A 13,463-nucleotide genomic window follows, 5' to 3' on the forward strand; every position below is an offset into this window, starting at 1 on the left:
TTTTTAGGTAAAATTAAATGGCTATTCATTTTGCAGAGCAAGAAAATTATTATAATTCATTATAGTATATTATATTCATTTCTTAAAGCACAGCTGCATTATTTATACAGTATTTCCTTTATTCTATGTGGGGTCTACTTGCTGGCTGATCTCTACTTTTTACCTTCACCACCTATCATTGTGTACTGTAAATTTATACTGATAGAGATCTCCTCTGCTTCATTTAGCATCTTCATAATGTTCTGTAGATTATGAACTAACCCATTTATTATGGCAAAAATATTGTGTGATCCCACACCATCTATATCATTGAAAGATGGATCAATGTCAGGCTAATTTTCTCACATTTACTTTCTTAATTGAGATTCATTTATACAGATTCATCCATCTCCACTATATGTCTCTTCTGTTTTTGCTTGGTTTAATGAGACTATCAATAATTTTCTGATGGTTGCACTTGACAGGCTCACAGGAGAACATTTTTTAAGTTTATTTGTATTGTGCAATATGAGTATTAACGATTAATAATGTATCAGCTCATCTGACCCTAGACACATAAGTTCAGAGGTTCACAGTACGATATGTAATGCCAGGCTAATTATTTTTCTACCAGCTGATTTCTGTCTAGACAAAATGGCTTAAGCTGAGGAGAAATCTGTCAGCACGTTGAAGGGCTCGGTGGAAGGCTTCTAAGAAAATAAGCTATTGTTTAATATACTTATCTAAGGAAATCCCTCATTGCTGGGCTACCATACAATATATACTTATTTAGGCCTCATTCAGTGTTTTTCACGTTTACCAAAAATGGTAGCAGTGTCATCAATACATTGGATCCATGTGTCATCAGTGTTTGGTCAATATATCATTAGCGATTTTCATGTATAAATAAATAAATATGCAAATTTACCTTTACATATTCATTGCAATGTTAATCATGGAAAGCACATAGATTTCACACTGATGGCATCATGTCATCTGTGTGCTGTTTGTGTTCTCACAGACCCCTAGACTTGCATTGGCGTTTTTCATCTGTGAAAATGACATGCAAGTGGTATTTCTGCATGGACACAGGCTCCGAGGAGAAAACACGAACATGTAAATAACTGCACAAATTATAATGGGCATGTGTTGTATATGTGATAAATATGGCTAGAACATGTATGTGAAACATGGTCCTCTGAATGAGGCCTAATTGGAATTCAGTTTCTTAGTTCAGAAAATTAGCAGTACAATATTTCTTATTTAATATATTTAGTTTTTAGAAATGTGGAAAAAAAATTAGCAGGTTTCTTGTCTGGCATTGGCAGCTGGACCAGTTTCTCATAAACTTACCCAGCCGGGTGTCTCTGGCATCAACAAGGCCCTCGCAATGCAGGGAGTAGGCCCCATATGACGCATGTGACGTCATGACATCGCATTCCACTTGTGTGTTAATCCAGGTTTAAGAGTCAATTCATCATTTTCGAATTTTTTTAAGAAAGCATCTGAAAACCCCAAACTCCACCCATAATAGTAAATTTTCAATGGTATAGATAAAACAAGATAAAACAAGTAATATATCTCATCAGTGGAATAATTTGAATCTCATGGATTCCAATGCAAGATCGTCAACTATCGTAAGTCTTTAACCCCTTCACTACCAAGGGTGGTTTGCACGTTAACTACCGGGCCAATTTTTACAATTCTGACCACTGTCCCTTTATGAGGTCATAACTCTGGAACGCTTCCATGGATCCCGATGATTCTGACATTGTTTTCTCGTGACATATTGTACTTCATGTTAGTGGTAAAATTGCATTCAAATAACTTGCGTTTATTTGTGAAAAAAACGGAAATTTGGCGAAAATTTTGAAAATTTCGCAATTTTCCAACTTTGAATTTTTATGCCCTTAAATCACAGCGATACGGCACACAAAAAACTTAATACATAACATTTCCCACATGTTTACTTTACATGAGCACAATTTTGGAACCAAAATTTTTTTTTGTTAGGAAGTTATAAGGGTTAAAAATTGACCAGCGATTTCTCATTTTTGCAACACCATTTTATTTTTAGGGACCACTTCACATTTGAAGCCACTTTGAGGGGTCTATATGATAGAAAATACCCAAAAGTGACACCATTCTAAAAAATGCACCCCTTAAGGTGCTTAAAACCACATTCAAGAAGTTTATTAACCCTTTAGGTGCGTCACAGGAATTTTTTGAATATTAAAAAAAAAAATGAACATTTAACTTTTTTTCACAAAAAAAATACTTCAGGTTCAATTTTCTTTATTTTTTCCACAAAAATGATCTTTTCACCCCCAATTTTTATTTTTCCAAGGGTAACAGGACCCTAAAAGTTATTGTGCAATTTGTCCTGAGTACGCTGATACCCCATATGTGGGTGTAAATGACTATTTGGGCGCATAGCAGAGCTCGGAAGGGAAGCAGCACCATTTGACGTTTTTGGCTAGAATTGAGATCGGACACCATGTCGCGATTGGAAAACCCCTGATGTACCAAAACACTAGAAACCCCCCACAAATGACACCATTTTGGAAACTAGACCCTCCAAGGAACTTATCTAGATGTGTGGTGAGCACTTTGAACCCCCCAGTGCTTCACTGAAGTTTATAACGTACAGCAGTACAATTAAAAAATCATATTTTTTCCACAAAAATGATCTTTTCACCCTCAATTCTTATTTTTCCAAAAGTAACAGGACCCTAAAAGATATTGTGCAATTTATCCTGAGTACGCTGATACCCCACATGTGGGTGTAAACCACTATTTGGGCGCATGGCAGAGCTCGGAAGGGAAGCAGCGCCATTTGACGTTTTTGGCTGGAATTGAGATCGGACACCATGTCGCGTTAGGAAAGCCCCTGATGTACCAAAACAGTAGAAACCCCCCACAAATGACACCATTTTGGAAACTATACCCCCCAAGGAACTTATCTAGATGTGTGGTGAGCACTTTGAACCCCCCAGTGCTTCACTGAAGTTTATAACGTCCGGGCGTGAAAATAAAAAAATCGTATTTTTTCCACAAACATCATCTTTTAGTCCCCATTTTTTTATTTTCCCAAGGGTAACAGGAGAAATTGGACCCCAAAAGTTGTTGTCCAATTTGTCCTGAGTACGCTGACACCCCATATGTGGGAGAAAACTACTGTATGGGCACACGTCAGGGCTCGGAAGGGAAATAGTGACGTTTTGGAATGCAGACTTTGATGGAATGGTCTGTGGGTGTCATGTTGCCTTTGGAGAGCCCCTAATGTACCTAAACAGTGAAAACCCCCCACAAATGATCCCATTTTGGAAACTAGACCCCCTGAGGAACTTATCTAGATGTGTGGTGAGCACTTTGAACCCCCAAGGGCTTCACAGAAGTTTATAATGCCCATGCATGAAAATAAAAAAATCGTATTTTTTCCACAAACATGATCAATTAGTCCCCAATTTTTTTATTTTCCCAAGGGTAACAGGAGAAATTGGACCCCAAAAGTTGTTGTCCAATTTGTACTGAGTACGCTGATACCTCATATGTGGGAGAAAACTACTGTATGGGCACACGTCGGGGCTCGGAAGGGAAGAAGTGACGTTTTGGAATGCAGACTTTGATGGCATGGTCTGCGGGTGTCATGTTGCTTTTGGAGAGCCCCTGATGTACCTAAACAGTGGAAACTCCCCACAAGTGACCCCATTTTGGAAACTAGACCCCCCAAGGAACTTATCTAGATGTGTGGTGAGCACTTTGAACCCCCCAGTGCTTCACAGAAGTTTATAACGACCGGGCGTGAAAATAAAAATATCGTATTTTTTCAACAAACATCATCTTTTAGTCCCCAATTTTTTTATTTTCCCAAAGGGTAACAGGAGAAATTGGACCCCAAAAGTTGTTGTCCAATTTTTCCTGAGTACACTGATACCTCATATGTGGGAGAAAACTACTGTATGGGCACACGTCGGGGCTCGGAAGGGAAGTAGTGACGTTTTGGAATGCAGACTTTGATGGATTGGTCTGCGGGTGTCATGTGCGTTTGGAGAGCCCCTGATGTACCTAAACTATTGAAACTCCCCACAAGTGACCCCATTTTGGAAACTAGACCCCCCACGGAGCTTATCTAGATGTGTGGAGAGCACTTTGAACCCCCAAGTGCTTCACAGAAGTTTATAACGCCTGGGCGTGAAAATAAAAAAAACATTTTTTTCCGCAAAATTATATTTTTGCCCCCAATTTTTTATTTTCCTAAGGGTAACAGGAGAAATTGGACCCCAAAAGTTGTTTTGCAATTTGTCCTGAGTAGGCTGATACCCTACATGTGGGGGTAAAACACTGTTTGGGCGCATGGCAGAGCTTGGAAGGGAAGGAGCACCATTTGACTTTTTCAACGCAGAATTGGCTGGAATTGAGATCAGACGCCATGTTGCCTTTGGAGAGCACCTGATGTGCCCAAACAGTGGAAACCCCCCAATTATAACTCCAACCCTAACCTCAGCACACCCCTAACCCTAATCTGAGCCCTAGCCCTAACCCTAGCCCTAGCCCTAACCCTAGCCCTAACCCTAACCCTAACCCTAGCCCTAGCCCTAACCCTAACCCTACCCTAACCCTAACCCTAGCGGGAAAATGGAAATAAATACATTTTCTTTTAGTTTTATTATTTTTCCCTAACTAAGGGGGTGATAACGGGGGGTTTGATTTACTATTTATGGCTGTTTTTATGTTTGGCGGCTGTCACACGCTAAAAGACGCTTTTTATTGTAAAAGTAGTTTTTGCATCACCACATATTGAGAGCTATAATTTTTATTCCGATTTTTGGGACGCAGAATGAACAAAAACCAGCATTTCATGAATTTCTTTTGGGGGTTGCGTTTACACCGTTCCGCGTGCGGTAAAATTGATAAAGCGGTTTTATTCTTCGGGTCAGTACGGTTACAGCGATACCTCATTTAGGTCGTTTTTTTATGTTTTGTCGGTTTTTTGCAATGAAAACAATTTTATATAAAAAATAATTATTTTTGTATCGCTTTATTCTGCGAGCTATAACTTTTTTATTTTTTTGCGGATGACGCTGTATGGCAGCTCGTTTTTTGCGGGACAAGATGACGTTTTCAGCGTTACCATGGATATTTATATGTGTCTTTTTGATTGCGCGTTATTGCACTTTTTGTTCGGTGGTATGATAATAAATCATTATTTTTTGCTTCGTTTTTTATTTTTATTTTTTAAGGGGTTCGCTAAAGGGGTTAACTAATGGGACAGTTTTATAGGGCAGGTCATTACGGACACGGCGATACCAAATATGTGTACTTTTATTGTTTTTGGTTTTTTTTTATTTTGAAAAAATGGATTTATTGGGGAATATTTTTTTTTTTTTTACTAATTTATTTAGCGATTTTTTTTTAATTATTTTTAACACTTTTTTTTTTTTTTTTTACTTTATTACCTTGTCCCAGGTGGGACATCACTGTCCTGTGACAGATCGCTGATCTGTCACATCACAGATCACTGTGACAGATCAGCGATCTGTCACAGGCACTGCTGCAGACTTCCTCATGCCTGCGCTTTGCAGGCACTGAGGAAGCCAGCTTCCTCAGGCCCCCGTCGCCATCTTGGATTCGGGGGCCTGGAGGAAAGGAGTCCCCCGCAGCAGCGCTGCACATTGCGCTGCTGTGGGGGGCTCAGAGAAGCACGGAGGGAGCCCCCTCCCTGCCGATGCTTCCCTTTAACCCTCGGTACACCGCGATCGCGTTTGATCGCGGTGTGCAAGGGGTTAACGTGTCGGGGGCGGTCCGTGACCGCTCCTGACACATTGTGCCGGGTGTCAGCTATGATAATTAGCTGACACCCGGCCACGATCAGCGGCGCTCACCACGTGGGCGCCGCTGATCATGGTGACGTAATATTCCGTCCATGGTAATTAGGTCCATGGTCACATGGACGGAATATTACGTCAATTGTAGGTAAGGGGTTAATAGTGATAGTCTTTTGGGCCCCATGAGATGCAGGGCCTGGGTGCAATTTATAGTTACACCCCCATATCTCATTATATACTACTTTATTTTTAAGCATTTCCTGCCATCTTTGTCTTAGGCCAGAGGCTAAAAGATTTGTCTTTTTCTCATTCAGAAAAGCATACAACTCATTCATATTGTCATCCATAGGTCTGTTTTTTACATCCGCATGACATCAATATGGCAGTTTCCTATGTTAATAACTGCAATAAATCCATTAAAACCGGATGCAGTGTGGATGATCTCTATCATTTGGGATCTGGGATCCATTTTTTCAAGAACTCCTAAATTTGAATGGAGTCTAGTCTGACAAATGGAAGTGATTAGCAGCGGCTGCGATTTTTTTTTTCACATGGACACTCTGTTTAGTAAAAAACCTCTCACCTGAACTGGCCGTATTCAACAACATTGATCTGATTACTGTCCGTGTGCCAATTTTAACATGGACAGCGCACGTAAGTGAGAGCACAGTGAACTCAATCATCTACAGATGCACTATTTTTAAACAAGACGTGGAGCCAGTACTTGTTTCCATTACTTTCTCCTCTGTTAATTTTTCCTCCACTTGAGAATCTGTAAAATAAATTGGATAAAATACAATTAATGCTTCAGTGGTGTGTTTAGTAAAACATGTGGTTACATTAATAGTGTTTATACATTTGAGTAGCTATTTACACAGTTATGCTTCTGCCTGTGACTTATTCCGCCAGTGGTCTCCAATAATAATTTTCTCTACTTGCATATGATTGCTTATAAAACATGCGCGATAATTAAGTCTGGATGAATGGTATCAGACGCCAATGAAAAAATACCATAATATAAGCAAATAAAGCTTGATTATTTCTCTGTGGCTTTTTCACATACTAGGAATACCTGTGTTTCACCTATAGCGTTTACTGTAATTGCTCTCCACATAATCTGACCTATTTAGCAGGAAGTGGACGTGAGCTGAACTTTCTTTAGCTTTTCACTATGCAGCATTAAAAATTGATGGTCTAGTGATCTTTCACAACAGTTTCTATTCAAAATGAAACATGCTTTTGGCATCCGGTTTAGGGTTGTCATCTTTGATTTAAGATTGCCAAACCATTTAGACGTTGTGTCAATAAGAATTTCTTCCGGTTTATGAAGAACAGCTGAAAGGTGGACTGAGAAAGCCCTGCGCTAGACCTGCTCTTCTACTAGAATAGTAGACGAGTTACCAATTTGAGAGGTGTTGTAAATACTTTCTGGCAGAAAGGCCCACATGTGTATAGGCATGTCAAAATACATATTTCTACATAGTCAGAGGTGTAAACTGCAGCTACTGAAATAAAAGTGATCATTTAGTGGCCTAATTGTTTATGGCATTTTATTGCTTATGGCAAAGTGCGCTGCATTGACCCTTGCAATTCCTTATTATTTCTGAACATGCAAACTAACTTCTTGGAAAATAAGCTCTGTGATGCATGTGGCAAATTACAATTTGTAAATTCTCCAGATATTACATCAGCGTTGAAAAACTGTGACAAAAATTCTCACCCATGCTCAGGCTTATTAACCCCTTCATGACATATGACGTACATTACAAGGCTTTCCCAGCATAACTTAATCAGCCATCATGTGCCTTTAACAGCCACAGGTCTATTGGAGCTCCGCCCGTGACTGTTAACCTGTTAAATTACGCTGTCAGTCTCTGGTCCATCGGTGTGCCTGTGACGTGACACTGAGGTGCTGATGGGTTGCCATGACAGTCAGGGGTCTCCTGAAGACATATACAGTAGTATGATAGACTACAACTCCCCCATATGCAGTATGATGCCCTACAGTATTTTCCCCCACACAGAGTATGATGCCTCCATTCTCTCAACACAAAATATGATACTCCCTCGGCAACTTTCACACAATATGATGTCTCCACAGCCCCCCACATACTACATTCTCAAACACAATATTATGTCCCCACACAGAGTTTGGTGCTCCAAGAAACAGTATAATTTCCCCACTGTAAATCTCCTCCACATACAAAGTCACTCCTACAGTTCCCCTACGTGTAGTATGATGTCCCACAGGTCTTTCCCCCTCAGATAGTATGATGCCTCCATATTACATCCCTACACACAAAGTATGAGGTATCCTGCAGTATACTTTCTGCACGCGACATGATGTTCCCACAGCCCCAGACACTACATTCCGCCACACACAATATGATGCCCCCGTGGTATATTCCCAAACACAGTTTGACATTCCCATAGTCCCCTAACACGCAGTATGTTACTGCACAGCTCCCCTCACATTGTATGTTACCCCCACACATAGTATTATGCTCCCAGAGCAGATGCCACTTGTACGCTATGAAGCAACACAGGCCACTACATAGTATGGTTCCTCAAAATCCCCACACAGCATTATGCCAACATAGCCCCCTTATACTGTATAATGCCCTCACATCTCCTTCACACAGCACGATGATCCACATAGTATAATGTCCTACACAGCCTCCCAACAGAAAATCAAAACTAACTGGAAAATAAACAAACAGTACCTGTATCTGCATTAACTTTGTAAAATAAAAATAGCTGATTTTCTTAAAGAATTTCTAATTTATGAATAACCAGAAATAACAATGAGGTTGACTATCAATAATCATTATGTGTTTTCATTACTTTACTTAGATACAGTTTCCAATTAATTTGCTTTTATACTAAAATAATATAGAAATGATGTGTCCATCAAGCAGACATGTTTCAAAATAGAATGTTGGAATGTAAAATAAGCTATGCTAGTACAATCCAGAGAGCAGAGAAATTATTTCGTCCTTCCATGAAATTATAGACTTAGTGGAGCCTCGTTGACAGCAAAATTTTTTAATAACAAAGAAATTTAAACAAGATTTCCATAAATTTCCATTAAATTAGACTTGTTTCCAAAGTGAATAATTTTAGCTATATTTTAGTATTGCAGGAAAGTTACATTTGCCAAAGTGTCATTTTTTACAATCTCTGAAATAATAAGTTGTTAAAGGGTACTTGTCCCCAAAACTATATTTTCCCAATATTAAAACAGTCTTGTACAAATATACATTAAGGACATATTTTACTTGTGGTTTAATACATTTCTCACTGTCAACATTCAAAATCGTATAGTCTTAAAGAGGTCTTTTTTTACTGTTTTTATAATTTAATGGAATTGTCCTGAATTCAATTATTGAACTATCAATTAGAGATGAGCGACTTTGCCTTTTTTAGGGTCGAGTCGGGTTTCATGAAACCCGACTTTCTCAAAAGTCGAGTCGAACGAAATCGGCCGACTATCGGGAAAAGTTGGAGGTCCGACTGAAACACGAAACCCAATGCTAGTCAATGGGGAAGCAAAGTCGGCAGGGAGTGGAGGACAGTAAACACACCTAGATGCCGGACCGCTTTTTTCAAGTGCACAAAATCTCGCTCTCTCCCCAGACGCTGCACATGTCATCTCGTTGCCCACAGTGTACGTCCTTGCTCAGTGGCTGAAAAAAGTCACGTGCAAGCATTCTGGGAAATCCGACTTTGGTGCTTGTTTTGCCAACCGCATGGCCGACTTCATGCTGTGGTCGGGTTTCGGTCAGCGAAACCTGACTTTGGCATAAATCAGCGACTTATGAATCTGGCCGACCTGTTTCGCTCAACTCTACTATCAATAGGATAAGTCATTGAAATAAAATTGGTGGGAGTACAGCACCCTGAATCCCCACCAGTCAGATGAAAACTGCTCCAGCAATAGTCAGAAATAAGCAAATTATGGAGAGGAACACAGTAGCACAATATACACACGTGGTCAAAATTGTTGGTACTCCTCGTTTAATGACAGAAAAATCCACAATGGTGACAGAAATAACTTGAATCTGACAAAAGTAATAAATAAAAAAATCTATGAAAATGAACAAATGAAAGTCAGACGTTGCTTTTCAACCATGCGTCCACAGATTAAAAAAAATAAATAAAACTCATGAAATAGGCCTGGACAGAAATGATGGTACCCCTGAAAATAATGTGACAAAAGTGACATGTTAAATCAATGTGTGGCCACTAATTAGCATCACAGGTGACTACAATCTTGGAATCAGTGAGTGGGCCTGTATAGAGGGCTGCAGATACTCACTGTGCTGTTTGGTGACATGGTGTGTATCACACTCAACATGGACCAGAGGAAGCGAAGGAAAGAGTTGTCTCATGAGATTAGAAAGAAAATTATAGACAAACATGTTAAAGGTAAAAGTTATAAGACCATCTCCAAGCAGCTTGATGTTCCTGTGACTACAGTTGCACATATTATTCAGAAATTTAAGCTCCATGGGAGTGTAGCCAACCTCCCTGGACATGGCCACAGAAAGAAAATTGATGGCAAATCAAAGAGATGGATAATATGAATGGTAACAAAAGAGCCCCAAAAAACTTCTAATCAGATTAAAGGTGAACTTCAAGCTCAAAGAACATCAGTGTTAGATCGCACTTTCCGTCGTTGTATAAGCCAAAGTGGACTTAATGGGAGATGACCAAAGAGGACACCATTATTGAAAAAAAAATCATAAAAAAGCCAGACTGGAATTTGCCAAACTACATGTTGACAAGCCACAAAGCTTCTGGGAGAGTCTTATGGACAGATGAGACAAAAATGGAACTTTTTGGCAAGACACATCAGCTCTATGTTCACAGATGTAAAAATGAAGCATACCAAGAAAAGAACACTGTCGCTACTGTCAATCATGGAGGAGGCTCTGTTATGTTCTGGGGCTGCTTTGCTGTATAGGGCACAGGGTGTCTATAATCTGCACAGGGTACAATGAAATCTCAAGACTATCAAGGGATTCTAGAGAGAAATGTGCTGCCCAGTGTCAGAAAGCTTGGTCTCAGTCACAGGTCATAGGTCTTGCAACAGGATAATGACCGCAAGCACACAGCTAAAAACACCCAATAATGGCTAAGAGGAAAACATTGGACTATTCTGAAGTGGCCTTCTATGAGCCCTGACCTAAATCCTATTGAGCATCTTTGAAAAGAGATGAAACATGCCGTCTGGAAAAGGCAACCTTCAAACACAAGACAACTGTAGCAGTGTGCGCTTGAGTAGTCTCATTAACAGTTACAGGAATAGTTTGATTGAAGTGATTGCCTCTAAAGGTTGTGCAGCAAAAAATTAAGTTAAGGGTACCATCATTTCTGTCCAGGCCTATTTCATGAGTTTTATTTTTTAAAAATTTCTGTGGAATCATGGTTGAAAAGCAATATCTTACTTTCGTTTGAACATTTTCAAAGATTTTTGATTTATTATTACTTTTGTCAGATTTAAGTTAATTCTAGGACCATTGTGGGTTTTTGAGAAATGATATGAAACATTATAATATTCTGCTATATTTCTAAAAACTCATAAATGAACTTTTTCTGAAACATATATTCTGAATTTTCCACTGAAATGACATAAATCGCTGATCTACACATATACAAGCACTTATAATGCGAATTCCACGCAAGCCAGTGAATCATTTGGCTGACCCTGTAAGGAGGTTACCACATCTTCTGGGCAGGGGAGGAATCAAAAGACAATACTGACATATTTAGAGCATGGCTGAATGGATCATGACCTTCAATGCCGCTCGCTGTCCCAATGATATGGAGAGAGCAGAGAGATCATGTAACAGATTGCTACTTCTGTCTTACAAATGTAACAAGATATTCAGCAAAGAACAAGAAATCAATAGAATATCCTAATCTTCCTTCAGCCATAAGACCAGTGCCACACGATGATAGCCATCATGTTCCAAAGCCGCTCAAAGTATGGACAATGGAGGACAACAAAGATGAACTAACAATATTAGTTGAAAATGAAACTGCTGCAGACCCAGACTTTGAGCCTTCTACATCTAATCCACATCTGTTCAGTCAAGCTGATCTGAGTGACTTGGTCAGAGATTTGAAAACAGGCATGCAGAATTATGGGGATCAAGGCTACAAGAACGGAATCTCTTAATACCAGGAACAAGAGATTCTGTTTTTTGCAGTCGTCAAGAAGACCTTAATCAATTTTTCAACCAAGTCGACAGTTTAACCTTTTGCAATGATGTCTTGGGGTTGTTTGGTGCTCTTGGATGCAAACATGACCCGAAGGAATGGCGACTGTTCATTGAGTCGGCAGTTTTAAGTCTGAAGGCTGTTTTACTACACAACGGAAAAATCTATCCTTCTATACCTATTGGACATGCCGTACACATGAAAGAAATGTATGAGAATATGGAGTTACTGGTGACCCACATTAATTATAGAAATTATAACTGGAATATATTCGTATGTGGTGATCTAATAGTTGTTGCACTTCTTCTTGGACTGCAGCTTTGATATACCAAGTATTGTTGTTTAATTTGTAAGTGGGACAGTCGTGCACGAGAAATGCACTATTTCAGAAAGGACTGGCCACTCCGCGAAAACCTTGTTGCTGGACAGAAGAATGTTAAACATAATCCTGTCGTTGATCTAGCAAAGATATTTCTCCCTCCTTTGCATATTAAACTTGGGCTTATGAAGAATTTTGTCAAAGCAATGAACAAAGAATCGGAAGCCTTTTCTTTCTTGTGACAGAAATTTCCAAGAATAAGTGATGCAAAGATTAAAGAAGGTATTTTTATTGGCCCACAGAGCAGAGATATAGTGAATGACAGTAGCTTTGATGGTCTTTTGAAAGGTGCTGAACAAGTGGCATGGAGAGCCTTTAAAGATGTGACCTTCAACTTCCTTGGCAACAGCAGGGCACCAAACTTTGAACAGCTCATGGACAACATGCTCACAGCATATCATTTGATGAAATGCAATATGTCACTAAAAATGGATTTTCTACATTTTCACTTGGACTTTTTTCCAGTCAATCTTGGTGCCGTTAGCGATGAACACGGTGAAAGATTTCACCAAGACATTGCGCTGATGGAGAAAAGGTACCAGGGAAAGTGGAGTACGTCAGTGCTGGCTGACTGTTGCTGGAATCTTATTCGAGAAGCATCTGACATGGATTACAAAACAAAAGTCCTCTGCGAAAACACTTTTGAGCAATTGCTTTTGTTACTGACATCGATGCACATGTATATAGTGTTTCGTACGTCATAATGTAGACTATAAACTGTTGTTTCTTAAAAACCTTACGTGATACAGACTTTTGGAGCACATATTCATGTTCAGCATATCAAAATCTATAATATAAAATACAATTTTCTGAGGGGACAAGAACTTCCCTGAAATTTGTTGCGCAGTGTAATTATTCCAGCATATTTTGCATTCAAAAAATCAAATGACGCTCCTTCCCTTCCAAGCCCTGCTGTGTGCCCAAACTGTAGTTTTCCTCCACATATTGGGTGTAAGCATACTCAGGACAAATTATACAACAAATATTTTACTACAATTTTTCTTGTTACCCTTTAAAAAATTATAAAATTTGCAGCTAAAAAATATTTTTGT

This window comes from Dendrobates tinctorius, unplaced genomic scaffold (genome assembly GCF_039654945.1).
Source record: "Dendrobates tinctorius isolate UK_male_01 unplaced genomic scaffold, ASM3965494v1 ptg000030l, whole genome shotgun sequence".
Lineage (NCBI taxonomy): Eukaryota > Metazoa > Chordata > Amphibia > Anura > Dendrobatidae > Dendrobates > Dendrobates tinctorius.